Source organism: Dermacentor silvarum, chromosome 10, assembly GCF_013339745.2.
Source record: "Dermacentor silvarum isolate Dsil-2018 chromosome 10, BIME_Dsil_1.4, whole genome shotgun sequence".
Classification (NCBI taxonomy): domain Eukaryota; kingdom Metazoa; phylum Arthropoda; class Arachnida; order Ixodida; family Ixodidae; genus Dermacentor; species Dermacentor silvarum.
In genome coordinates, this window is record NC_051163.1 from 1,797,593 (window position 1) to 1,824,137 (window position 26,545).

A 26,545-nucleotide genomic window follows, 5' to 3' on the forward strand; every position below is an offset into this window, starting at 1 on the left:
TCGCAGAAGTTTGTTAGCCGGACAAGTTGAAAACTTTCGCCTGGTGGCGTCATAGTGAGCAGCTTTATGCATTCTTGGCATTTTGTGCTGGAATTGACAATACACTTAATTCCGCGCAACATAGCCCGCAATGTGGTAAGTGAGCCTCGAGTCGCTTCTGGCCACGCGCTGGTTATGGTCGTTTGAAACCCGCAGGCCCGTGCAATGCTGGGGTACCACGCTTTGTGTGGCCTCTGTGGCAGTAGCGCTAGCAGCAGTTTGACTGCACTCATTTCTGTCACCTGATGCTTCGAGAGAGTCAACTTCCAGTAAGGAGGCCAGCGTACCTTCCTCGCAGTTTCCTTCGCTAACTGACCTAGCTAGACCATAAAAAGAAAAACAATTCACAGTGATCAGGAACTGCCTTGGAGTTGAGCACAAAACGTGGCTCGAAATGGAGCTCGCATACTACGTTCGTGTCGTCCAGGGGCTTGTCAGCTCTGTGGACGTTCTTTTCCCACTCTTTCCGTCTATTTTTATCCTTCAGGACACCAAACAAGGACAACTTCGGCCCATCCTTCACATAAACGTAGCCTGTTTGGCACCCAGGCGCGTAACAGTGGTTTTGTCGATGCCGCGGCATGGCTCAGTTACTGCAAGGCATACTAATCTCTTGCAGGCTATGTGCGAAAAAAAAAAAAAAAAAACACCGAAGGAAAAAAAAAAAAAAAAAAAACACACGCGACGACGTCCACAGAAAAAACAACGCAGCTCAGCAACTCCAACTAATATGATCGGGCACTGGGCGGGCACTGGGCGGGCACTGGGCAGCTGCGCCGTCGCACCCACGTTCCATGATGATGATTTATTGGCATCCCCTTTGAAACGGGGCGGCGACAAATAGTCACCTAGCCTGCTTGATTTAATCAGGTATACTATACATGTTCTTTATCTTGCATTTTTGTATACCTATCATTATTTTTCTTTTTCAAAAATTTACCTTGTACCGCTGCCTATGATTTTAAGAGATCAGGTCGCATCCATCTTTTCCCTACTTTTTTTCTCTACGGCTGATCTGTTTATGTTTCCTTCCACTTTAAACCCTAGCGCTTCTGGGAGTTGCACGTTACCTACGGTTCTCGCTGGGTGGATCCCGTCGCATTCCATTAGGATGTGCTGAGTGGTCTCTGGATCTTTACTGCAGCATACACATGTCTCATCTAATTCCGAATATTTGTTCCGATATGTTTTCGTCCTTAGGCAACCGGCTCGAGCCTCAAATAGCAAGGCACTGCCCTTTGTGTTATCGTACAGAGTTTCCCTTCTAATTTCTTTCTTCTCATTCTTGTAAATCTCCATTGTCCTTTTCGTTTCCATTCTTTGCATCCAATTCACGGTCTCTATTTCTCTCACTTTCTTTCTGATGACCCCTGGTTGTCTATTTACAGTTTCGATTATCCTGTACTTGGTTGCCAACTTCCTTGATCTCTTCCTCCATTCTGTGTCCACGCTTTTCATGTACAGATACTTGTGCACTTTAGCTGCCCATTTATTTTCATCCATGTTCCTGAGCCTTTCTTCAAAACTAATTTTGCTTTGTGCTTCTCTGACTTCAAAAGAGGCCCAACCCATGTCTCCATGCACTGCCTCATTTGTCGTATTACCGTGTGCTCCCAAAGCCAACCGGCCTACTGATCTTTGGTTAACTTCCAAACCCGCCAATATATCCGATTTTAAGCATATAATGGCATTTGCGAATGTTAGCGCTGGCACCATAACTCCTTTCCAGATTCCACGCACCACCTCATACTTATTGTGGCCCCACAGTGCTCTGTGTTTCATTAATGCTGCATTCCGCTTCCCCTTTATTTTCAGATTATCTTGGTGGTTGATTGAGTAATTCTTTCCTTCGTTTATGTGTACGCCGAGGTACTTATATTGCTTCACTATGGGTATTACTTGCTGTTGAATTGACACCACGAAGTTACTCGTGTGCTCATTAAAGATCATAATCCCTGATTTCTCTGTGCTAAACTTAAGGCCTAGATTTGTCGCTGCGTTCCCACAGATATTCGCAAGTATCTGTAAATCTTTTTTATTGTCCGCTAGTAGCACAATGTCGTCTGCGTACATCAGTCCAGGGATCTTCTGTTGCACCATTTGTCCATTACGCATGTAGGATAAATCAAAACCTAATTCGCTGTTTTCCAGTCGTCTTTCTATGCCCTTGACGTAAAGCGTGAACAACAATGGTGACAGAGGGCATCCTTGCTTCAATCCTTGGTGAATTCCCACCATTTCATTTCCTTTTCGGCCTTCCCATGCCACTTGTACTTGGTTGTCTCGATATATCTCCCTCAGCAGCTCCACGAAATCGTCATCTATGCCTTCGTATTGAAGAATATCCCACAACAATTCCCTGTCTACGTTGTCATAAGCTCCTTTAATATCTAGAAATGCTATCCATAAAGGTCTTTTCTGAGCTACTGAAATCTCTATGCACTGAGTTAGTACAAACATATTGTCTTCTAAGCGTCTGCCTGGCCTGAACCCATTCTGTAGTTCCCCCAATACACCGTTTTCCTCCACCCACTTCGACAGTTCTAATTTTATGGCTTGCATTGCCATTCTATATATCACCGACGTTACTGTAACTGGCCTGTACGAGCTCGTCTTATCCTTATCTCCTTTGCCTTTGTAGATAAGATTCATCTTGCTTTCACGCCATCCAACGGGAATATTCTTTGTTCTAATCACTTGCTCTATGGCATTAGTCAGCAGTGCCTTGCTTTTTGGACCGAGGTTTTTGATTAGCTGTATTGGGATTTCATCGGGTCCTGCTGCCGTGTTGTTAGGGACATTTTCTGCTGCCTTTTTCCAATAAAAGCTTTCTATGCTGAATTTTGATCTCTCAGGCCTCTCTGTTGTTGCTGGATCTGTTGTCTGAACTACGCTTTTTCTCGTACCGAAGTTATGCCTGATAACGTCTGTGATGTACCGCAGCGCATCATCGCCTTCATAGATGTTACCGTCTTCATCCCGTATAGCCGTTTGCGAGTTTCTAGTTGGAGCTCCGAGTGCTTTTATATGGTTCCAGAATCTTTTTGGGGCGCCTTTGTCTCTTTTGTGAATGTTATGCACCCAACGTTCACTTGCGCATTTAATTTTCTCTTGCACGAGCTCACTCGCAACCCTTTTCTTTTCTCGGTACGTATTCCATCTAAGGAGCACCTCTTCTTCTTGTAATCCCAACTTTTTGGCTTCTCGATGAACCCTAGATGCCTCTTTACGCTCTTCTATAGCTTGTTTAATTTCCTTGTTCCACCACTTACGTGGTTTACTCTTTCCAATCCAACAATTGTATTGCCGTGTCCGCCTTATTTCATGCTGCATAACCTCCACCAGTTCCTTATATTCCCAGACTGCTGTAGGAAAAGCCTCAATTTTCTTCTCTATGTTGTTTGCGATCTCTGTTATTTGCTCGTCATTCATTTTTAAAAACTCTGAAGCTATTGGTTCATGTTCTGCGCTGGTATCTCTCCCAAACTTTAATGCTAAACGTCTATGATCGCTTCCCAGGCTATTTTTTCCATTTTCGTCTATTATCATTTGGTCCAGTTGTTCGTAGACCATTTCTGAGACTAAGGCGTAGTCGATACATGACTGCCTGTTTCCGCATTGCCACGTTACCTGTCCATGACACTTATTCTCCCTGTTAACTACTGTAAGGTTCTGTTCATCACACAAATCCAGCACTAGAGAGCCGTTGTAATCAGTATATCCGTCTAAATCGTCCATGTGCGCGTTCATATCTCCCACTAATATCACCTGGCCCGAGTTACTGAACTCATTAATATCGCTTTTAATGCAATCGACCAATTCCTTATTTTTTTCCCTGCTATCACTACCTGTCCACAGGTAAGCTACTCCCAGCCACGTCTTTTTACCTTGCCATGTACCACTAATCCATAAATGCTCTTTACATGTCTCGTTTACCCTTCGCCACTTCAGACCTCGCCTAATTAGTACGCCTACGCCTCCGCCTTTCCTTGACCCGGTCATTCTGTTGCACCCTTCCCATACAAAGTTGTCAATAACAGGCGGCTGCTCCAAATCTCGTAGATGCGTTTCGGTCAAGGCGTACACACTAATCGCTTCATCATTCAGTTGCGTTTGAATTTCCAGCCATTTTTCCTGCTTACGACCACCCTGCATGTTAATGTAGCAAATTTTACCTTCTCTATTCTTATCCTTTCTGCGTCTTTTCCTGACTCCTGGTCGCCTAATTCTGCCATTTACTGGTGTTTCGCTATGTTCAATACTTAATCCTGCTTCCTGATTGCCTGGGGCCCGCCTAAAAAAGCTACAGCTCGTGCCGCGAATTGATTTCCGACCGGTGTTGCTACACTTTCACTAAAATGTATCCCGTCACGCACAAAAGCGCCTTCGCGGCCTGCTCGGTGCACTTCACGGTTGATGTCAATGACCGTAAAATTCATTGCTTTAGCTAGAGTCCAAATTTCCTTGTTTACTGCAAGAACTGCCCTTTCAATTTTATAACCCTGCCTTTCAACCTCTGGCACCGTGCACACCGCGATTTGTACTTCTTTTGAAACATTCCGCAGGTCGGTGACCCCTTTGGCTATTTGCTTTGTGATTCCTGCTCCTCGTCCGTTCAGTACGTCAATCACTCCGCCCATTATCACCACTAGGTGTCTCTCCTCCATTGTGTCCCACATGCGTTCCTTGGCCTTCGCGATCACCTCTCTAATCGGCTTTCCCGGAAGCGCGCTAACCTGGACTCGTTCGTCTGCCCCTACCCTCTCTGCTATCACCGGTTCTACTTTACGCATGTTGGAATCCCCAACAAAGACAACTCGACGCTTTCCTTCCCCCTCACCGCCGAAAGCTGCCCCCGAAGTCACAATGCCCTCCCTTCCTTTCTTATTCTTGCCCTTGGCTTTGTTTTCTTCCCCGGCCGCGTCAGTGGTATCCCCTTCGTGATTATCACTGACGTTTCCGCCACTGCTTCCCGGCGTGGCGGGTTCGGCTGTCTCTGCACTCGCATCGGAGCCAGCTCCGTTCGCGGTGCTCGCCTCGATGCGTTCATCATTGCTTTGCAGAATGGTGGCGCTCAGCTGGATTTCTGCGTTAGCTAGCTTTTCTTCTGCCTCCTTCCTCTGCTTCTGCTCGATTTGAAGTTCCTTTTCTAGCTTTCCAACCCGCTTAGCTAACTTATCCTTGTCTTGCTCTAGGCGGTCTAGCCGCGACCCTAGCACACACATCCTACAGATAAAATCTGCACCATTCGCTTCGCGTGCTGATTTAAACCGCGTTTCTTCCAGCGCGTAGGAACGCTCGCACTCAGAACAACGCACGCGTGGGTTCCCCCTAGTACCAACCATCATCTCGTACTAACAAGGCGTAGATGTGGAAAAGAAAAAAAAAATTTTCTTTACCTACTTTTATCTAAGCGAGAAGACCAAGAAAGTGAGAAAGCATTAAAATAATTTATAAAGATTGTTTGGCTAAGCTAACCCTCCTAAAAAAACCAAAAAGTGAAATATAGAATAACAAAACTTATCTCTTTGGCACGCTGCTCCTGCTGCGCTGAAATGGCACCTCGACTCGACACGTCCGCTCCCGTCGGCTTCACTCGTCTTTCACTCGTCCATTGAAACCGACGCCAGCGCCGCCGCTCGGGCTATCGGAGAAGCTCATATTGGCGACATTTGTGGAGCCGCCGCATCGCATAGCCTCCGCCGGAGAGTAAGCCCACTGTCCCCTTCTAGTACAATGTAACCGAGGCGAGCGAGGACGGCTGCGCGCGCGTTTGAGCGCTCGCCCGCGGCGACTCGTCTGTCTCTCTCTCTCTCTTTTAATGTAGCCTGGTTTCTTGGGCTCCCGGCGTATTCTTGCATTCCTTCTGCACTGGGTCAAGACACCACTGCACTACTGAGCCGCTATTCTGGACATTCCGCCATTTTCTTCGAAGCGTGACGTACGCGCGACGCTTACAAAATGGCGCCGATAGCCCCGATTTGCTTTCGTAACGTGACGCAAATTTGACGTTTCGCCTAAGAAACTGTAATGTAGGCATTGAACATAGCGTTCTCGATAAAGCAAGACAGTTTTCCTCCCCAGTAAAAATAAAGCAGCTAGCTCAAAGCGTACGATTATTCCATCAAAATCGTTTCTCGCTTCCGTCGTCTGCATGCGCGCAGGCTGTCGTCTGCTTCATTAGATAGGATGCGTGTCCTCGGGAAACGGAATGAGTCATCGTATATTGGCGCCCACGCGCTTGCTTTCTACCTTGAGACAACATACGCGACCTGCCAGTGATGATGAGCGCAAGCTCTAGGCCGCGTTATCGCTATGTCGTGATCCGCAAGTGACTCAGCCCGACTCGTCTGGCTGAGAAGCGGCCGAATATCATCGATAGCGTTGCGCGCGCCACAGGTATCCGCTTGAGCGACGCAAACGCCAGCACTGCCATCTCTTGTGCACTTCGCTGCTTACTCGCACCGCGAGAGGAAACTTCAAGGCGCCGTCTTGCGTACATTTCTTTTTGTAAATTAAAAAGTCACCGTTGTCATAGCCTTTGATGATGCGAAAAGTCATTAATATTGATTACAATACAAACGCAATAGTGAAAAGTGCGAAATGTCGCAGAAAGTTTGCTAGTTTCAACCAATATTATTTCAAATAAACGTGTTTTTAATAAAAATGATGGTGCAAAACACAAATGCCAACACCACCCGAGAGTGATGCAAATGCTATGAACACGCGTTGTGAACAAAAGATTTTTATGGCCTGAAATGACAGGGAAAATGCGGCGATACGCATGCCTCTCCACTGCCGTTGCATATGGCCGCTCATTACCATAATTCGCGCGGCTCGTCGCACCACAAATTATGGCGGAAAATCTCTGCAATGGCGGCCCAGCGCAACGTCACGCAACGTCAAAATGACGTTTACGAAACGGCCCTTCCTGTGACGCTCCTCACGGGATATTCCTTCAGCCAATGAACAAGCTGACATGCCGGCTATCTTGGAACGCCACCACATATTCGCGAAATTGCAGATGCATTGTACGAGCTTCTGCACGCTACCGTCCACTTTCTTTTTAAATCGTTAAAGTCGCAATAGAGGTGCCAAGGACCACAAAAAAGTATTAGTCCATAAAGTTTGCAGCTCCACGTCATGTTTCATCATTCTGACGAAAACGCAAAATTGCATTTAGCAAAACTTCCGTTTCCCGGCACAAATTTCAAAACACGTGACCTCTGGACAGCCAATAAGACAGCCAAGATGGCGGATAATGGCGGCCGTGCAGCCGCCATGTGTGTCCAGAATAGAGCCCCTGGACTACGGCAAGCTGAGAAATTTTGTTTCACAGTCTACGACGCAATTAGGCTTACGGCACGGGACCGAGACTTAAAGGGACACCAAAGGCAAATACTAAGTCAACGTGGACTGTTTAAATACCTTTCCAGAAACCTCGAAACGCTTGTCTCGTGCAAAGAAAAGACTTAGTTTAGGAGAAAATTGGATCTCAATGGTCCAAATACCTTCATTGCAATTCAAATCACCCACCACGCCAACCGAGGTGTGGTGACGTTGCATATGCCATTACTGCCGTTTGCTGCCATTGGTGAGTGCAACGGCGCCCGACAGGTGGCGGTACGGTGCGCCACTGCAGCTAATTTTGGTAAAGCGGCGTAGACCGTTCGGGCATTCCGCGACGTCGCATGGAAGTGGAATTCTCTGCTACTTGCAGTCAGTGCGAGGTTCGCGAGCCTGAAAAACAAGCGCAGTTCTACACGATAACATAAAAACTGAAACGCGAAAGTGCAGGCGGCGGAGAGTAGAGCGGACATGAAACCTTTTGACCGCCCGCGTCGTTGTCAGCGGTCACGGTGTAATGTCAGTTAGTTCTTTTTTGTAAAAGTGTAATAGAACTGGTGAAGTAGTATTTTCTTTCTTCTTATAATACAGTACAATGATGTTTTTATAACGAGCGGTGCAGTGCTAGTGACAGAATTTAAATGAGGAGTGCCTTCGTCATCGGGCGAGTACTTGAATGACCCGGGGGAGTCTCTTATCGTGTCCTGCATTTACCTCAATTTCTCTATTACTAAGGCTCCGCTCGCGATAATATTGACGCTTTAGAGATACTCGAGCACTAATACATCACTTTAGCTTGACTTAGTATTTGCCTTTAGTGTCCATTTAAGGCGCAGTTAGCGAAAAACAGCTCGGCCGTCCTAGCGCAGTTAATTTGAGTTCATGAATCGTGCTGGAGCATGTTTCCGACGCTTTCTAGGGGATTATTGTAACTTTTTCGGTTCTGTTGAGGCACACTGGCCGCGCAGCGCGCTGTGACGCAGTTAGCGATAAGCAGCTCGGCCGTGGTGACAAAGTTAGTTTGGCGTGTAATGAATCTTAGAGGGACAAGTTTGTGACGTTTTATTGCGATAGCAATTATATGGACACTTCAACGGGATTTCTGCCGTCGGCGTCGTCGTCGCCGTCAGGTTCCTTATAGATTCCAAGGGCGATAAAATCGTCGCCGCGCGCCGTGCGAGTAAAAGCGCGCGGGGGACGCGCGCTATCACGGAGAGCCAACGCACGGCGGAAAGCAAACGCGATTGTCGCCCAAAAGGCCGTGGGGGTATGGGGGGGAGGGAGGCGGGGCGACGCTGTGCTATGGCACCAACTGCTTATCTTGCAACCCAGCGCAAGGAGAACTGGCAACGCAATCTCCCACGCGAAAGCAAATAAAAATAATAATAATAATAATTAAAAAAAAAGCGGGGAGGCAGCGCGGGAGGGACGGGGGGAGCAGCTTCTACACTGCCAACAAATACGCTTGCACTGGCTGTGGTAGCCGTCGCCCGCACCGTCTCTCTATCTCCACCACGGCCGGGCTCGACTGGAGCGCGCACTCGCTTCTTCAAGCGAGGGAGCGCGCGCGCCAGTCGAGCCCGGCCGTGTCTCCACACGGCTCTGACCTTTCATGGACAGTTACTGCACGGCGAGCGGTGCGAGGTTGAATAGGTCGAAAAGTGCAGCCATGTACTTGAACTCCACTCCGTCCAGCCCGCAGCCCGTTCATGGTCTACCCGTGAAAACGCGGTTGCGAATTCTCGGCATTTCGATCCAGACGGCCTGTCTTCTGAAAACTGGCAGCAAGCTAAAGAGAAGCTTGAAACCAGGATTCAGGAGTTCAGCGTGTTGTCGTGTCCATTGACAGCTAGAGCGAACATTCTTAGGTCTCTTCTTTTTTCTTTTCTCAGGTATGTAGCATGTGTGTCTCCTGTTCCAACCCGAACCAAGCTTATCTTGGAGAGGGTTCTCTTTCGGTTTCTCTGGAAAGGGACAACTGGCTGTGTAGCTAGGCAGGTACTTAAGCTGCCCAAGGATAAGGGAGGACTCGGAATTCCCGACTTAGGCATCGTAGCTGCTGCACTGCACGTCAGGTGGACCCAGGTTGCCCTTAGCTCAGATATGCTCCTGACTCGAAGCTTTACTTCCTTTTTCCTTAGCACTAGACTCCGTTTGTTTTCCCCTGAGCACATTCTCTCACTGTGTGCCTCGCTCAGGAACCCCGTCCCCATTCTATGCGATGGCTGCCAATTCATTGGCACGCCTTCGCAAGGTCCACTCCGACATCGATGTAATTTCTACTCCGCTCCAAGAATTAGTTGACATCCTTACCCCCGGTCTCCCCCCGCATTGCCAAAGGTATGACCTGTCTTTCACAGACCAAGTTGGAAGCTCATTACGGCAAGCTTCCTTGACGCCAGGCGAGCTACATTCATGTACCGCCTGGCGTGAGGCTGTTTGCCGATTAGCTTCCGACCCTTCACAGCCATCCCGGCTCGTGGAGTGTGCCCCTTTTGTCGCGGTCGAGAAGATACAGTTCACATCTTTTCGCAGTGTTTACTTTCTGCTGCTCTCCTCCAACGGATAGCTAGTTTGTTTAGTCTCCCAGGCGTTCCATTTCAGACAGTCCGTTTCTTGCACCCTTTGCCTAGCCAGGCGATCAACCAGTTCGTGCTTCTTCTTGTCGAGTGCTCATACCAAGTTTGGTTAGCACGCTGTGATGCGGTTTTCGGGGGAGCGGCGCCGGGTCTTCACGAAGTGCTTGGAAAAGGCACGGAAGGAAGTCTGGTTCCATCTCACCCGGGAGCGGCATCACCTAGGCGAGAAGAAGTTTCTCGAAGTGTGGGCTCGCCCAGCTGTGATTTTTGAAGAGTCAGGTGGAAAGCTTTCCATTAAGTTATGATGCATGCTTCTAAGGTCACTCGACTGGACAGCATGCGCCAGTCGATCCACGTGTTTCCGTTCGCCTCAGTGGAACACAGAGTTGGAACCGGTGCTGGCGCAACAGAGTGCGCTGCGCCGCGGACGGCTTCTGTTGTCTCCATGGTTGTTTGCCTTGACACCTTTTCCGTCGAGGCAATCCAGGGATCTGATGGACTTGTGTCCCTGACGACCGACATGGCTGTTTGTGTGAAGCGTGAAATAGCACGGTGTGCGCCGCTCCACAGCGGCCCCCTTGTCCGGGAAGGACCGTTGGCCCAAATCAAAGCCCCCCCACCCAGTCAGCCCGGGTAGGGGGGGGGGGGGGGTGCCGGGGTCAATGTACCGAATGATGTTGGGTTGTTGAGTACATGAAAGCTCTGGGGCGTGGTACGTATACGGGTGCCAAGTCCCCTTCCCATCTGACAACGGCACCTTTATGCGCTGTCCATTCGCCGCTCAGTTTCCGTTGAAGCGATAGACCGCACGATTCTTCGCCCGCTGCAGCGGCCGCGCCAGCGTTTTGACAGTCGTTGTCTGCGGTCATTCAGTGTGATCTATTCATGTTTGCTTGTGCGCGATGACACCACGCTTGTCAATTCAGTTAGAAAGCGAATGTGTCCAAGTTTATGCGGCCGATAAAACTACTCTACTATCCCTACTCCGAACAGCTCTCTACCAATTTGCTATCGCAATTGATGCTTCGCCTTTCGGGCGAAACTGCGACATTTTTTTTTTATGGCCCCGCAACAACATATACCTTCTTTCGGTACTCACGCCAGTCGAAAACGCGATGGGCGATTGCCAAGAGTGATAACATGGGAGTGTGTTGCTGGCGCCGGCAGAACGCGCGAAAGATAACGCCGAGGAACATATCAGAAACTTGTAATTCGAAAATTCCGTCTTCTAAATGACTGAAAACAGACTTTGCACCTACGCATTAGTCTTGAGTGTGAGTAGAAGGAATTCTGCGAACGTCTAGCGTGGTCCGGCTGGGAGCCTCTGTTGCGTCCGTCTCTGTATATGTAGCTTACCGTCGCGTCGCCCGAGGCCAAGTTTTGGAAACGCGAAGTCGCCCGTGTATTTGTGCTGCTGAAGTGCAGGAAGCTAAACATTTCGACAGAATTACCTGTCTGGTTGGGAAAATTGATTAAGACTTAGAGATTGACTCTAACCAAATAAGGAAATGTACTAGCCCGACGTTTCGGAACCGATTCGGCTCCTTCTTCAGGGGGTATTCTTCGGAGGGGGCGGTGTGCCGCTTTTAAAAGGTCCATCGTAAGAAAGGAGAGGAAGGCTCTCCTCTCCTTTCTTACGATGGACCTTTTAAAAGCGGCACACCGCCCCCTCCGAAGAATACCCCCTGAAGAAGGAGCCGAATCGGTTCCGAAACGTCGGGCTAGTACATTTCCTTATTTGGTTGGAGTCAATCTCTAAGTCTTAAAGTGCTCCTCTCCTTTCTTACGATGGACCTTTTAAAAGCGGCACACCGCCACCTCCGAAGAATACCCCCTGAAGAAGGAGCCGAATCGGTTCCGAAACGTCGGGCTAGTAAATTTCCTTATTTGGTTGGAGTCAATCTCTAAGTCTTAAAGTGCTCCTCTCCTTTCTTACGATGGACCTTTTAAAAGCGGCACACCGCCACCTCCGAAGAATACCCCCTGAAGAAGGAGCCGAATCGGTTCCGAAACGTCGGGCTAGTAAATTTCCTTATTTGGTTGGAGTCAATCCCTAAGTCTTAAAGTGCAGGAAATAATGCCCGGAAATGGGGGAATTGTTCGAAATCGGATCATGTTTTCATATTTTATGGTATTGTTTGGGATGAGTCGCGTATTTTCTACGCCATGTATGTAAAAGCGAATTGCTTTTGTTTGTAATGCCGCCCATTCACCACTTTCGCACGTTTCGCCTCTACACGCAGTATTCATATATCTAAATACCAAATGACATGCTTGTAACATGCTGTTACATGCTTGTAAATGTAACATGCTTGTAATTTACTTTTTTTTCAGCTAATGCCGTCCGGTGGCAGCTTCATACGGGAACTGCTGCTTACTTGGGGTCACAACGTTGGATGAACGCACAAGAAGCGCGGAACGAGCTTTTATATAGAGCAAAATAAGTATTGCCTTATTTCACAAGGAGTCTTGCGTCTACTTTGTGATATTGCACGTAGTACAGATTCCATGGGACTTGACAAGATCGTTCGCAATCATTTTTACCAAATAATAAAACGATTCGGCACGAAGACCGTGCGCGGTCGGGCAAAAAAAAAGGAAAAAAAAAAAAAAGGAAAGCGCAGCCGGCGTCCTAGCTAGCGTTCAAAACGCGCGCGCCCAAAACCGAAAACGGAGTGATTGATGCCGACCGCTTGGCGCGCTGCCGTCAATTCGGCCGCTGGGCTCCATGGAAGTCTCGGCTCTTGTTGAATTCCTTTCTCTATGGTGTTAGTAGAGTGTACTAGAATAGTGTAAGCGAAGGAAATAAATCATCGCGAACCACCCCGACCGTGCAGGCCCTCCACGTGGTGCAGGGTTTTGGTGAACAAAAATTGAATTTATCACAGTGAAGTTCATCAGAGAAATGGTAAAGTACGACTTAACCACAACCTACGGACATGGTGGCGTCGGACTGTAATTTGAATGTACGAGAAAACATAATTCTGTTACAAGAAAACTCAAACACAAACCCCTTTTCCAGCATTTCTACAATACCAACAGCGGCACACTCGGGTAGAATACTTGCGAAAATCCTATCCACATTGGGCTCGCATCCTCGGCAGGTCAAATTGGGACTTCGCCTGCCTAATGCGTTTTGGACATACGCGCGCGTCGGAGCAATAGCAAACAATTAATAAAATAATAAAAAGGTCCCAGGGCCTTCACATTTTAATATCAGACGACTTACATTGCCCCTGGAAAAACGTCTTCCAAGCAATACATTTGTTTAAATGTGAAGCCGACTTTAAGGGGATCGGTGTAAGCTTGGTCTTTGTAGTGTTGCAGTGAAGCCTACTCAAAGAAAAATGCGATGCGAACAGGCCTCGATAACGCTAACGCGTTCAACTTTAAAGACGAAGCTTAAGCGTCCTCCAATTTTTTCTCGCTAGGTTGATCATCAATGCAAATTAATTTACTAAATACTCGTTTTCCGTATTTTGATAAGCTATACGTGACGCCCACGGTGTACTTGAAGGACCAAATCACATTGCTTATATTTCATGGAAATAAGGGGGCAGGTTACAGATGATGTGAAGGCTGAATTGAGTGTAGTTGAATTATACCGCCGTTGCAGCAAATTACTTATGCAAGTGATCCACGACATTATGAGTGCGTTTTGCGAACAGCGTAGAATTTAGCTAGCTGTACTGGAAGAACTATAACTACCGCCGGGATCAAGTTTATTGAAAATGGATGAAACATTATGGCTGATGTGGATTTGAAGTTAAATGCGTATGGGTTAAGCACGGCCTTTGCTGTACGGATCCAAACAAGTGTTCGAAAGCGTTATTGGCCAAATTCCTCAGGCAACAACGATCACAGCCGTAATTGCAGTTGTAGTTGGTGCTGTGGTGGCCGAGCCATTAAGCTACTTACATGGAGGAATATGCAGGCCACATGCGAAAGGAGCTGTTTGTCGAGCGTGGTGGCCGTAAGCCGCGCATCATCATCACCAGCCTTTTAATTATGTCCACTGCTGGACGAAGGCGATCTCCAATTATCCCTGTCTTGCGCGGCCTACTTGCGTCGGCAAATTTCCTAACTTCCTCCAGCCACCTAATTTTCTGACGTCCTCGATCCCCCTCCCTTGGCATCCCCCTTTCTGTAACTCTACTGATCCACCGGTTACCTGCCCTAGGCATTACACGGCCTGCCCAGCTCCATTTTTTTTTTTCTCTCTTTATGTCAACTAGAATATCGGCTATTGCCGTTTGCTCTCTGATGCCACACTGCTCTCTTCCCGTCTCTTAACGACTCATAGGCGCCGACTAGGAGGGGGGGGGGGGGGGGGCTGCCCCCCCCCCGCCCCTAAAATGTCATTACTAGAGTCCTGTTACCTAAATCATTTATGGTTTCTTTTGAGTTGCCTCTACCTTTTCCCTTCACATGTTCATGTGGCTAAAAACTAATTGCATCATTGTTGACGCGGACGTGCACGGCTTTTATTCATACTTTCATTTTATTTCTGAAGATACTGACAATAGGAAAACCAGCGCATTAGAAGCACCAACGGTGGCTACCTCATCCGTAGTTTTTCACCCCCCCCCCCCCTTCAACATGTTATTTTAATTTCCAGTGTGAACACCATGCACAGATACATTATATTTCAATGGGTACAGAGGACAAAGCTTTATATTATATTATATAGTGTAGCGACTTCAGTTAACACAGGTTTACAAAAAATAAAAATATTTATTAAAGGGCGAACTTGTGCCCAGAGCTAAAGGGAATCACTGAGTTGCCTGCGCAGCGAAAAACGTTCTCGGTCGCGTGTCACCGTCTTCGAACGCTGCTCGTGGCCTCCCTCGATGAAAACCACACGCTGTCGTTTCCCATTGGTGGGGCAGCTTCTAGGTTGGAGCTCGTGCGCACGCAGGCCCGGTGGACAGGCGCACTCCGCGTGTCGTGATGGACGCTGTTGGCGTTCAAAGCAATCTGCGTGGTACCTGAATGCAGGCTACGTGGCAATATTTATAATTTTTAAGAGAAAGAGGTAGCCAACTAACAATTATTTCTAATCATATGGATAACCAATGTCTAGAGAAAGAATATATTGCTGTACGTTCAACTCGCTTTGCGCGCTTTTTTGACACTGAAAAAGGCCTGCAGACTTCAGTGACCCCTTCGGCAGTCTTTTATCAACGGTGTGTGAAATGCACGTGAATGATATGTGGGGATGGAAACATCGAAACGTGCATGCAGAGGTCATAAATATATATAATTGACTTAGTAACCGAAGTGACACCAAGCTGGATTCACTCGAAATCAATAGCAGTCATGCGCAGCAGAGCTTTTACTAGGACTCAGAATTTAAAAAAGAGAGAGAGAGGCTGCAGTTTCGCCGCAAAGGCGAAGCAGTATTAGTGATTGCGAAGCATAAGACAATTACACGAAGGAATATTCTTCCTGTATAAATCCGTGTAAGAGCCGCACCCCCAACTAGAAAGCATATATATATATATATATATATATATATATATATATCCAACCGAGAAGCAATCGCGTTCACCGCCGATTCCAATCGCGCTCCACTGCGAATGTTCCCGCGCAGCGTACTTTCGCGCGTCGCAACTATAAAAAAAGAAGTCGTTTACAACTTAAGAAGACAGGAAAGGCGCCCCGCCCTGATCACTGAAGCGCAGCAGCCGATTGCCACCGCGACTAAAGAAATAGTCCCGCTGACGCGACTCTGCTCAGCTCGAAGCGCGGGCTGCCATGTCCTCTGTCGGCGGGGTCACCGGCCGTCCGGCTCATGACGTCAGTCTAGAGTGCGCGCCCATTGGTGGATGCTCGCGTGCATCCGCCTTTGAGGGGGCAAATGTCGCTGCCTTCTAAAGTTGTATACGGCTATAGATGTCGAGAGGCGGCGATCGCGGAGGATTTAGAACGGATTTCGTACTCGTAGTTGGAAAAATTAGATAAAATGGCCCGGTCCCATGTAAGGCTCGTTAACATTGCGGCGAAAAAGTGCGGCCCTCACACGAGTATGTGCGTTGGTTATATCGCCTATATGAATTGTAGTAACATTTACTCACTAATTAAAATAACAAACATCGTGCAATGCACCGACCATGTAAGCCTGTAAATATCTCGCTGGAAGACCACGAGCAGTCGCTATACAAGGCTGGCATTATGAAGAACGCCGGCAGCGAGGACGAACGGTTCGTACAGCCATGCGATTCACCACGACTCCGAAAGTTATATTAAGCACCATCTGCATATTTTATGTCCACTACAGGACGGCCTCCGTCAGCGATCTCCATTTACCCCTGTCTCTTAACTTAGGCTATGCGATCTGCAACACTTGGGGCGCGGAAAAACAGCCTAAGAAGGAAGACAGCGCGCATGAAGTTAGCAGCCATCCCTACTCGCCCTTGATCATTGCACCCCCAATGATTACCAACAATTGGATACGGCACGCGGGCCGCGTAAGCGTTAACCGCTCACAGTCATTCGCAGCTGCGGCAGGACTAGATGAGAAGACGCGTGCTCTCCTCCCCATGCGCGCATTTGATCACGTGACCTCCAACTAACCAGAACATTGACCGTGTGGGAAGATAATGTCGATCAAGCCGCCATCCTTTACGGATCAGTGTTACGGGTTCTTTTTTTTTCTCGCACCCACGGTCGCTCACTCATATGACTTTTGGACTTTATACGGAATATCACAGCGACGACGACAGCGAAAATTTGCTTGGAGGGTCGGTACAATTGCTGTCGCAATAAAAGGACAAATAGAAAACAGGCGTCGAGCTCGCTTCTACCGCGGCTGCGGACGTTGCAATGTGTACCGGCTACAAACACAGCATGAGCACCAACCACAAAACCAACAGTGGGCACCTCGCTTATCGGTACTTCGCCAGAACCCGTCTGACGCTGAAAAGGGAGCGTATTGTCCACCGTATAACCACCAGCGGAAACATAACACTACAGGCGCGCGGGAGGACAGCGCACGCGAAGGGACCAGCCATCTCGGATGGCCCAAGCTTGAACTCGGCGCAGATTAACTCCAAAATAAAGCGCGTGACACGCGTATGTATGGCAGAGACAGGGAAAGTAGGAGTTGACCCGTGTTAGCTGCTAGGCGAAAGATGACTCCACGCCGCTATCAAGAAGGTTCCTCAGCTCACGCGTTTCCATCAGCGAGGGACATGTACCGCCAGAGTTTCTATGAAGTACTTGACATAGTGCTGTCTTCGTTAAACAACAAATATCCACCCGATATGAGGCAGTCCCACATTGAGCAGCTTGCCATAGGGAAGTTCTACGGTGACGACCTTGAACCAGGACGCCTGATTTTGCACAGATATGCTGATTGATTAAGCCAGCAAAGGTCGGCATTCCTGCTGTGCTAGGATTTCCTTTATATTTATCGGACCTTCAACTAGCCTTCGGCTACAGCTCCGACAAGTGTTTGTTACTTGTGCATAATAATCTGGAAAATAAACATCTTCATCATTGCACACATTCGAGGACGTCGTGCACATGTTTCCGGGGAGCAAGGGCGAACACCTGCGAAACCTTTTGCCGGAAAGGGCCAAGCTAAAAAAAAAATTGCTTTGGCCATACCGGTCTCGTCGACCACATCCGAGAGGTCCTTTTCTCGCCTTCGGCGACAGAAAATGTACTTGCGGTCAACGACTGGACAAGCCCGTTTGAACAATCTGGCAATTTTGCATGCCCACAAAGAACTGTCCCGCAAAATCGATATGAATAAGATTGCGGACGACTTCATTTCCAGATCAAGTACCCGAACAAACACTTTTTCAATGATAGTGAAATCATCGCATCAGACAACGAACTGATGTCTTTAATAGGAGAGAGAAAGGCACCAACTCGCAAGTCAAAGGAAACCCCCTGGCTTAGAGAACAACGCAAAAAGTTATATACAAAAGAACAAAAATGGGGTACATAACAGCGCAAGCAGAGTGAGGCCATTTGGGTAAGAAAAGACGCGTGGTTGCGCTATTTGTAAAACTCCCCAGTCCATGCTGTGCATTTTCTTTATTGATTTTTATTCGTCATATGCTGCATTTGCCGCTCAATAACACAATCCACGCTGTTTCTATATTTGCTATCGAGTCCTTTCGCACTTTTGAGATATCGCTGTCTTAATTATTTGATGATATGTTTATTTATTTGGGCACCTGATTATTTTTACTCTATAATCCTTTATTCTGCCTGCAGAAAATAAATGAAACAAGTGGCATAAGGCATGCTATGACAAGTAATGAAAGTATTCCGTTATGGAATCACATTATACTTATGCTAATAATTCTAGTCATAAGTTGTATTCAGAAATTGTTATATATTGTTTAATTTTTATATATGTTATGTCTTATCTTCTCAATAACTGACCTTTTGTCAGGAAAAGATTTCTTGATTGTATCTTTTGTATTAAAACATTTACAAGGTGTTAAATGGTTCTTTGCATTAATGTATATTTGTGCGACGTAATGCACACAAACCAAATATAACTCCCTATCGTGTTTAACTGAATCCGCTTGTCGCATGGCTCATCCGAAAGATGCCATTCTCTTGGTGGTACGAGGGAACTGAGGCTGTGAAACTGAATTGTGTCCTACTCTGAGGTCTTGCAAATACTCATATGAACTCGTCGCTTCAGTGAACAATCTTTCGAGGTCACACGAATTTTCAAGTGTAATTTGTAGTATAGGTTACATATATAATTGTCGAAACCGTCGTCGGGGTCGCTGAAGTTGCTGATGGAATTAATGTTGAGCTTTTTGATGTTTACGCGGGAGCTGCTGGGGAGCTGCTGCTGGAGTTGCTGCACATTTGGCCTTTGATTTGTTTTGCAAACCGACGTGGTAATCTGTGGGTAGCTGGTGCATTGCTCGCTTGTGGAAGACTTGTCTGGTGGCAGAAGCATTGTGTCAGGCTCTACAGAAAGCTCTTCCGAGACTGCAGCGACGACATGATGAATGGGTGCTGTTGTCTTATGGGAGAGTTTGACGCTTAGGGTTTGCGACACTTCTGCAGTGGCAGCGGCTCCTTGGGGTGTTGTACGCGGAAGTTTATTTGTTGCGAAGTGGTTTGGTCTCCAAATGCACATGGTTCATGCGTAGCTGCTGAAAGAGTATATTGTCTTCGAGAAAAGAGCACATGCTGCTGGTGGCTTCCCTCTGACCTATTGTCAGATAGCAAGTCGAATTTGCTTCATCAGAATAAATAGTAGTTGCGCTTGAGACGTCGCGTTGTCTTACAGCCGTGCAAGTGTCACGAGATGCAAAACCTGGGTGGTGGTCCATGCGTACAAGACAGTGGTGTGAATGCGTCAGATGGTTCGGGGACATGATTCCTGCGGTGTCGAGAGCGTAGATGAAGATGGCTCTGTGGTAGTCATCATCATGCTAGGCATGCGTTTCTGCGTTGTTTTCTCGGGAGGATCACTACATGGGAAATTCATCCACAATTTCCTCATACGAGGCCTTGTTCACCACTGATGAAGATAGTTACGTTGAGTCTGTGTGTAATTGCAGCGACCCAATTGAAATGTGTCCAGCTGGTGGATAATGGAGGAATCTGCGACATATACTTGAAATTGACTCATCTCTTCTTTGACTTTCTTCCATGATTCGTTATTTTCAAAGATGTGCGTGAGGTAGAAGCGAAATGCCTCACCGGAAATGTAGTCATTGAAGTTGGATACCATATTCCTTTCCGACCATGATGCAGCGGATGCGTGGAGCTCGAAGAGGCAGAACCAATCTTCCATGGGCCCATCGTTGACTGATCCGGTGTACTTGGTTATGTCCAAGGCTTGCGGTGATGCGGTCATGATGTTGGTCTGTTTCGGTGGTGGATCTGTGCTCTGAGGTTTCACAGCGTGACGTGGAATACTTCCATGTTGATGTGCGGCTGAAGAGGTGGCTGCCAGGTCTTGTGTGAGGCGAGCAGGTAGTTGTGGACAGGGAAAAACATGGTCGCCCGAACACTGCCTTTATTCGTCTTCCTCTTTCACCACTAATGCACTGCACCGTCCTTGTGCGGTACGTCACACACACACACATATATAAGAATAAAGGCGGTGTTCGGGCAACTATGTTTTTCCGTGTCCGCAGCCTCCTGCTCGCGTCACACAAGTCGACCGGAAGAAGACCTATATATATATATATATATATATATTGTTGCGGGTGAGATGGGTTTATTTACAAGATGATCGAGGGGGCGTATAGACGAGATCGCAGGCAGTCAGGCATTTTTCTACACCGCGTGCACTTCTTCCATCTCTTCTTCGGCTTCGCCGTGCAGCGCAAGAATGGCTCAGCTAAACCATGACAGCGATGCGGAGGGTCCCATGCGTGGAAGTCACTGGAACAAATGCAGCTTTCCGAGCCGGTAAAAGTACATCATGGGACACGGAAAATACTTTCTGCTTGTCCACGTCAGATACTTCTGGTACTTGTGTTATCACGTGATTTCAAAGAGAAATTTCACCAGCCCCACAATTTAACAATGTACCACATTCACCAAAAAAGTCAATCCCAAGGATGATGTTGTGAGTGGTGTGTTCCAAAAGAATGAATTCAGTTGGAAAATCTTGTCCACCAACACTCCCTATAGCAGAGCAAACACCAACGGGCCGCAGAGTTTCACTTCCAACTCCACGAAAAGTAGTCTTTCGATCCCACGCGAACATAACCTTGTGTCTAAGACGATTAAAAAAAAAAAACACTCATTACTGAAACCGTAGCACCGGTATCCACTAAGGCATGAGTATTTAAACCATCAACAGACACACACTGTGTTTTTGAGCACGGCGACAGGCGGAGGACTATATGACCGTCCCGCGACCTCACCTCCATCGGTCGCACCAGCTAGTTTCCCAGCTGGGATGGTGGTGAAAATGAGCGACGGCGAGGCGATGGCGAGCGGCGAAAGCCGATCGGAGGTGGATAAAGACTGCGGTCGGACACTGGTGACTCATGCCAGCGCCCTGTAGCACCCTCCAGATTGATAATCGGGGAAGGCCGACACTTGCTGCTGCCGCCTGCGACAATACTTGGTGATATGTCCACGGATTCCGCAGCTAAAGTAAATAGGTGGCTCCCGGTACACAGGGTTATCATAAAATAGGGTCTGAGGCTGGCTGTATTGGGGAGAAAGGCGTTGGGGTGGTGCAGCCTAGCGGCGTTCGAAGTTAGGTGAAGGATGGCGGAACTCCACCGGGTCGACGCGAACGCGTTCATCACGCCAGAGCAGATTTTCGCTGTCTATTTGCAGCTGGCAAAGTACCGGCTGTGCAGGACAGCGTTCATCAAGCGTGGATTGCTGGTATTCCCGTGGTGAGTCTCTTCCTCCACTTTGTGCTTGAAAGTGAGCCAGTTCTTCTTTAATGAGTTGACGTACTAACAAGGCGATGTCGTGGGAGGTAGAGATGTCCACGCTTGCGACAGTGGTCCCGTTGTGAAGTCTTCCAAACTTTGTCAATACTCGTCGCGTCTTTAGCGCCTCAAAAGCACGGCAGTGACGTCTTAGATCTGAAGGGGTACGCAGGTCTTCCTTTGAAATAAGAAAATTGTAGACATCTTCAGCGATTCCCTTCAGGAGATGTCCAACCTTATCTTCATCCGAAATGCCCGTGTTCACAATTCTGCGCAGTTTCAATACTTCTTCAATGTAAGTTGTGCATGTTTCACCGGCCAACTGTGCTCTTTGCGCAAGCGTATGCTCAGCTTTCTTTCTTTTTGAAAGTGAGTCCCCGAAGCAGCACTTGATTTCCTCAACGAACCTTTCCCACGTAGTCATCGTGCTCTCGTTGTTATCGAACCAGAGAAGGGCAGTTCAGGTGAGAAAGAAAACGACGTTAGCAAGTCGCGCCGTAGAGTTCCAGATATTGTGACCGCTTACCCGTTGATAATACTGCAGCCAGTTGTCGACATCCTCATCAGCTTTACCAGAAAAGGTGCGCGGTTCTTCTTGAGGGATCCAGCAGATGACTTGCCTGGGGTGCCCACTATCATCTTGCATGCTTGTGTCATGGCTGCCGCCCGCTGCTTGCGGTTCGTTCATGTCCATGTCTTTAGGTGGTAGTCCGACCAAGCGCCGGCTTCGTTGGAGGGTGCGGAGAAGGTTGTCCAGAGCGAATACCCAGCACCATCCACCAAAGTTGTTGCGGGTGAGATGGGTTTATTTACAAGATGATCGAGGGGGCGTAGAGACAAGATCGCAGGCAGTCATGCATTTTTCTACACCGCGTGCACTTCTTCCATCTCCTCTTCTACGGCTCCACCACGCAGCGTAACAATATGTAACCCCAGGTTACATAGGCATGTATGTAAGTACACTCCCAGGTTTAATTCTAAGTTTAGTTGTAAGACATAAAAACCCCAGAAAGTGCATGGGAAAACAGCACCGCGGCAGCTCAATGGTGAGAGCATTGCACGCGTACGGCGAGGTCGTGGGTTCATTCCCCACCTGCGGCCAGTTGTTTTTTCATCTATTTTCATTAATTTAGCATTTCGTTAATTCAATCAGTAAGTACAAGTAATTTCCCTTATGTTGTCCTTGGTGACACTGTTTGTTAGCTTCTTATGATATGATATATATATATATGTATATATATATATATATATGTGCATACATGGATAGAGTTTGGAGGAAAGCTGGTCAGGTCCCAGCCCCCCCCCCCCCCCCCCGAAAAATTAAATCTTTCCACCTATGCTTAACGTTATGCCTAACATTTTTCATGGTAAAAAAACGACGTACAGCGCGAAAGGACAAGGACTCATAGAGACGACAAACACTACCAGCTCATAGAGACGACAAACACTACCAGCGCAGTGTTTGTCGTCTCTATCAGTCCTTGTCCTTTCGTACTGTACGTCTTTTTTTTTGCCATGAATTACCAACTAGCCCAAGCAACCACCGTCGTTTAACATTTTTCGTTCCATGCCGTTTTGCGCAGGTCCTTAACATGTTCTCGAGTTTCTTTGTTGAACTCCAAGTTTCTGTCCCACATATTAGCACCGGTAGAATGCCATGTTTGTACACTTTTCTTTTCAACGACAGTGCTAAGTTCCCAGTCAGGATTTGGTAATATCTGCCATGGTAATGCACAGAGACCCACATACGAGGTTCTTAAACAGTATGAATGAAACAAAGGATATATTTATACTTATATGGAAAAAACTGTTTAAAATAATCTCGATAATCCATAGTGGTTTGTTCTTTCAGCGCGATGACGGAAAGGAAACAAATATGGTGGCTGAATCTCTGCAAAGACGACAACGTGAAGCGAATGCTTATTGCCTCCACAGTGCGAATGTAGCAGAAACACGCTTGTAACAGAAACTTATGCACGAGACCGTAGAAAAACGCTGCAATATTGCTACATGCGTGTGGTATTTGATTGTTTGACCAAGGCGCGCGGGCGCCATCACTCGAGAAAAGAAGAGGAAGAACGAGCTGGGCTCGCGCTGTGAACCTAACCGGTCAGCGCTGCAACCGCTGTTGTAAATACAACCTGTAAATAGTTGCCCGTCTTACTGACTCGTCCTTCCTGTAACAATATAATGCCCACGATAGTGTCGAGTCACGCTTGTTTCTGCACAGGTAGGGCCACAGACGGTGAATGTAACCACAATTAGCTGTGAGCTATATTGAAATAACAACGGTCGTGTTCGGTTTCTGCCAAGACTAGCCACTGCCGAGCACCGGCCATTCGACGCTGTCCGGGTGAATGGTGCGGCAGTATACCGCACCCAGGACCTCTGCCAGGGGGGGGGGGGGGGGGTTGACAGTTTGCCAATACCATCTAAACCGCACTAATTTCGATTTCTTCACGGGAAATTGTCAAGAAAATGCGCTTTTTGCGAGTGTGCAGACGATTGCGCGTTTTACATCTTAGTTGCAGCACTCAAATGCGTAAGAAAAGGGGTTAAACAAAAGGGGGGGGGGGGGTTAAGTCGGCCTCAGGGGGGGGGGGGGGTTACAACCCCCGAATCCCCCCCCGTCGGTGCGCCACTGTGGTGCGGGGATGATGCAGAAACCAGCCAGGGCTATCACACATCCAGCGCAGTTTCTACCTTCGCAATGTCAAAGCATCTTGACACGCTAATTATTTTGAAACTAACTTATTTCAGCAGTGCTAATGGCCATCATTACGTGTTCACGCGAATGCGGTGAATTTAAATGCAATTGAATGTGAAGCGAACACTGCCGAGGCGTTTTCCAGAAATTGTAATTCTGCAGCGCGAAGACGCTACCGGGACACGCCGCGTTCTCTCGCGCTCAGAACAAGAGAGAAAGAAAAAAGAAAAAAAAAATCGTCGTGCGATGTACAGAACGCTCTGTTTACCTCACGAACATTCGTAATGGTCGGAAAGGCGGTGCGGCGTTTATCGATCGGAGGACAGCGCGAGCTCGCTCGTGAAACAGCAAGGAGGGGGAATTGTTACGCAGAATCAATAGTACTGCTACAAGGCGGAGCGCGCCGTCTCTGCGCGAGATGAAAATTAGGCGGGATGGCGCTCAGGAGTTTTAGTCGTGCAAACAACGGGAAGACGAGAGGGGGCCGCCAGGCCGGCGCTGGAAATTAGGAGCGCGCATCTCCTGACAGTTGGCGCTGAAAATGTGGTCCAATAAGCTCCGAGCGTGCATGTTTAATATTGTGTGAGCACTCCATAACTAATATCAATTGAGGGACCTCGACAGAGCTCATGGAAGACAAAAAAAAAAAAAAAAAAAAAAAAGATCTGTTGTACTACGATGGCACTGTTAAAGGGAAGGGAAACGACAAACACGAGCACAGAAGAAAACAAAAAGAAAGAAAGATGCTTAGTGTAGCGTTCAACAGGTTTCTGGAACAAATTAGTGACCCAAACAAACACTCACGGTGAAGATTTGCCTGAAAATCAGACGCTAACCGGGTAAGTTTACAAAATTGTACGCTACATTTTGGAACACAGCAGACGTGGCATATGTCCTTAAAACAGCATGGCCATTTCAAATTAAATTCGGCGTGCGATTACCTAGCCCGCGCAGTAGCACTTTACCGCAGGCGCATTCTTCCGCGAAAGGTGTCCGCAGCCGCGAAAAGCACAATGGGCAGCCGAGAAAATGGAACGAGCCCCAGTGAAATGCAAACGCCACGTCTCGGCCGCGTTTCAAGTTGGTTTCAGCAGCTCTTTAGTTTTGCATGTCAATACGCTGCGCCGCAGTTTGACCATGGCGGCTACGTGCACGATCTTAGCGCAATGAATTGTGCAGCAGAGAAGCAGCACGAGTACAAACCAGAGCGACTCGAGTTAGGCGCTTCTGAAGTAATCGGTGGCAAACAAAAAATGCACGAGCAGTCAGGGAAGATGAAACACACTACTTGCGGCATACGACACGGGGACAGGTGCCGTGGTAAAGCAGTCAGGCTCGCCTCATTTACAATAACCCCGTATCGCGAACAAATCATTGCGACACACATAGCTGCGGCCCATCGCTCGGGGATGCTGCCGTCCGGGAACGCAGCCCGTTTCCTTGGCGTGCTGAGGACGTCAAACGATCAACTAGCGCTGCGCGAGTTCGGTGCCGAGTGGTCGCGAAGACAAGCCGCGGCTGTGCGGGTAGCGGCGACGTCCGTCCGATCTCGCGGCCCTAAGCCCGCTCGCGGATCGGACATCGTCGAGCGTGAGTCCGGCCTGACGTGCGACAAGAGCCTTATGGAAAGAAGAGAAAAAGAGAGCGCTTGCTCGAGGCACTCACCTGCACCAAGCCATTTTAAGCGTTTTGCTGGTATTAACAACAAATTTAATCACTCTTTAAATGGGTCCTTTCGCAAATGTCCAACACATGGCGCCCCCTACAGGCACCACAATAGGCGGAATTGGCGCCACCTGATGCTAAGGCAAAAAAGCTCGCAAACGACAAGGTTGCTGTTTGTGCCATAGATTGCTACTGTGGCCACCGCTACAAGGCTTGACCCGCTCTTGGTCAAATATATTGCAGCAAGGTCGCATTTTATTCCCGAAATTATCAGTATAACACTTGGCACTATTACTTAACTGGTTTGTTAACAGCGCGTAGGGGTTGTCCAAATACACGCCCAGCGTACTGGATGTAATCTCACAAGCCGTACTGCTAACTGCTTGCGCCAATCCAAAACCCGGCGCTTCCGGCTCTCAAAATTCCGGCTCGCAACCATGGGCATCTGGATGCATTCGGTAATTTCGCGTGCGTCTAATAAATGTCGTACAAAAATCCCTCACGTGACTCAATCCTAGGCACCTAGGGACAGGATCATTTAGGGACTTTTGAGAAGGCGCCATGGTGGCCCCAAGCGACGACGGCATGCGACGGCGTGTTCGTTCTCGGCGTGATCGTTCTCTGGCCCGCGCCGACCGCGCGTTGTTCAACATTGCGTGTGTGATTGTGCTTGCGTTGCTTGTGTATTGGTTGTAGGTTCTGCGTTACTTAGCGGAAAGCCGTGAGTAGTGCTTGTGTGGCGGTGCGGCTTTGGCCTCGGTGAGCTCTGGCAGAACCTGCGTTGTGTGATCCGTGTTCCTTGACAATGCGGAGGTGGT

At 48.0% G+C, this 26,545-nt stretch overlaps 1 protein-coding gene across 2 annotated transcripts in view; it reads right to left on the reverse strand.

The window, feature by feature from the left end:
- LOC119431365 (uncharacterized) overlaps positions 1-25,848 on the reverse strand; it is a 233,188-nt gene extending 207,340 nt beyond the window's left edge. For both annotated transcript variants that reach the window (XM_049657258.1, XM_049657257.1), the window contains exon 1: positions 25,728-25,848. The gene's annotated coding sequence lies outside the window, so the exon portion shown is untranslated. The remainder of the gene's footprint in view (positions 1-25,727) is intronic.
- Between the last annotated feature and the right edge of the window lie 697 nt (positions 25,849-26,545).